This window comes from Bombyx mandarina, chromosome 09, assembly GCF_030267445.1.
Source record: "Bombyx mandarina strain Sakado chromosome 09, ASM3026744v2".
Taxonomy (NCBI): domain Eukaryota; kingdom Metazoa; phylum Arthropoda; class Insecta; order Lepidoptera; family Bombycidae; genus Bombyx; species Bombyx mandarina.
Window position 1 is genome coordinate 8466846 of NC_143216.1, and position 2698 is coordinate 8469543.

Below are 2698 nucleotides of genomic sequence, written 5' to 3' on the forward strand. Positions count from 1 at the left end.
GAACGCACCGGATGTCTTATCCTTTAGGCCACGACGACTTAAAAAATTATTGAAAACCTTGTACGGCTTAATATATTTATGTATTTATTTTCACGTTATCTTATATCACGAAAATACGCCATTACTGATGCTCACGGTATAAAATAAAAATCTTACCATATTCCGCCAGACATCAACTAAAACCGATATGTGAAACTGACAGAATTTTAACGAACCTGATATCAATTTTTATGTTTACTCTTGATACCACCACAGGCGAGGGCATTCCATACAATTCGACGCTTCAATTTTAGGGAGAATTTTTGATCAAAAACGCGAATAACGAAAGACTAAGAGCAGCAAACGGTACTCCTAGGGAAATCCTAATAAAATTCTTAAAAGTAATCCTCGTTTACGTTCTTGAATGAGTAGATTGTACTTAGTCAAGATGTTTTCACGTTGATATTAAGCTCGGCTGATATTGCATAGTTCACTTGATAGAAAAAGTTAACCAAAGCTCACCAGCGCCACGTATATGCATATCTTGAGACATGTAGCAGAAAAATATTTGTTATTGTAATCTTATTGCAAAATCATAAACGCTTAATTAGTTGATAAGTACTAAGATAGAGATCCGCTAGTTGGAAAAATATTAACCTTTTGCTGTCCTAAGACTAATTTAATGTATGATTACATGTCCAATACGTCTGAACACTAGACCCCAAAGGGTTAATAAAACTCCTTTAATTATAACATACTGAACTTCATGATCACACCACCTTAGTTTTCATTACATAATTTTTCAATTAGGAACCTTCCAAAATTGTTGTCTGACCAACTAAATGACTTAGACTACGACGATCTATCAAAAGAAGCTGAAGGCTGCCAAAATGGGTCTTCAGATCTACTCGAAGAAGACCCAAGAAATGCGCACCGGAAAAATACCCGCGACTGCTAACGCTGGGTACAGGATCGATACAGCGAGTGCAAAAGTTCGCGGATCTTGCTAGTATCGTGTCGAAAACTGGAGAAGTAGAAGAGGATACGGCTTCTAGAATAGCCAAAGCACGGGCAACCTTCTCACAGCTTCGACCTATATGACGATCCAAGAAATTGACTCGTAGTGCTAAATTCAAAACCTTCTGATCAAAGGTGAAATCAAGCTTGCAACAAAGGTGCGAAACATGGAACACAACGAAAAAGATCACGTTGCCGATTCAGATTTCCATCAACCGCTGCTTGCGGCAAATGCTGGGCCGTTTCTGGCCTAAGAAGATCTTCAACGAAAATCTATGGGAGGCGCACTGTGGGAGCGGTGATAAAGACAATCGGGCTAATCTGTACCAAAGTAACCCTAATACCGATCGCGACGGCGAAGTACTGTTGAATACCTCTGTCTCAGCTGGGGGCCTTAGGACCTTAAGCCACCTTTGCAAATGGAATAATAATACATATAGTTTACCAACAAAAATAAAGTCGCTTAAGCTGAACTAATAATTTTAATTTCATCTTTTTTTATCATGTTAATACTGATCAGGATCTTGGAGCAAGTTTCTTGAATTATTTAATTGTTAATAAAAACGGCAGACAGCCACCATTTCTATTCGGGAACGTTTTACAGATGCAAAACCATGTTCTATTTCGATTACTGAAGTATTGGAAATAAAATATAACTGGTATCGTATTTCGACGCGACAGGCGGAAATAAAGCCTGCCGGCAAATCGACACGGCAAGCGCTGCCTCAACATTCGTGGAGCTTCTGACGTTTGCTCTGCGTAACACATAATCATCCCGTCAATGTTATTGTTATTGGATAACAAGTAAACTATTTAAGTATTCATAGTTCACGTATAGAATAAGTCGTCGGTCCACCTGGGAAGTCGTTGGATGCGGAAGGCGGAGGACCGCATTATGTGGAAGGCATTAGGGAAGGCCTATGTCCAGCAGTGGGCAGATAAGGGCTGATGATAATGATGATGATGATGTGTAGAATAAAATTGATTGAGACGACAACAGAGATTGTACGTTACCAAAAAAAATTATATGTAAAAACTAAACTATAAGACCCAATGCTACTCGTATTAAGCGATGCGACAATACCGGTGCTCGAAACCCGTAGACAGTTACCAAGTTTTATAAGAAACTACGTCCTTAATGTTCACGACCGATTTCCACGATGAAGTAATAGGATTGCGTAATAAAACTCAAAACCGCGAAATTCAAAATCACGTATTTGCTGATGATACTAATATTGCGTTAATACTGTAGGCTCGCATGGCTAAAGTGCCACCACCCCTATTTCGTTTTACTTTGAAATGTGGGACGGGACATTGGCTGTAATTTTTTTAAGTTAGACAGTTAAGATTTAAACCTCATGTTGCATGGTAGGTAACCATTCAACCATTTAATTTAATTTAATGTAACCATTTAACTCCCCCATTACTGCATTAATCTACTACTACACCTTCTAACATATTCTTTTTGTAAATTATGTAAAACTAGAGCTATGTAAGCAAATTTAAGCAAATATAATTAAAATTAATTTAATTATAATAATGAAATCGTCTGAATATAAGAATAATAAAAAAATTGCCGACATAATTTCAACAAAAGCAAAGCATGTTGTTACTATGACCAGAAATATCACGACAAAAAGTATAATTATCTTTAAATCGTCTGCTATTTAAGCGCGTTAAACTTGGAATATCCCTTAGAATG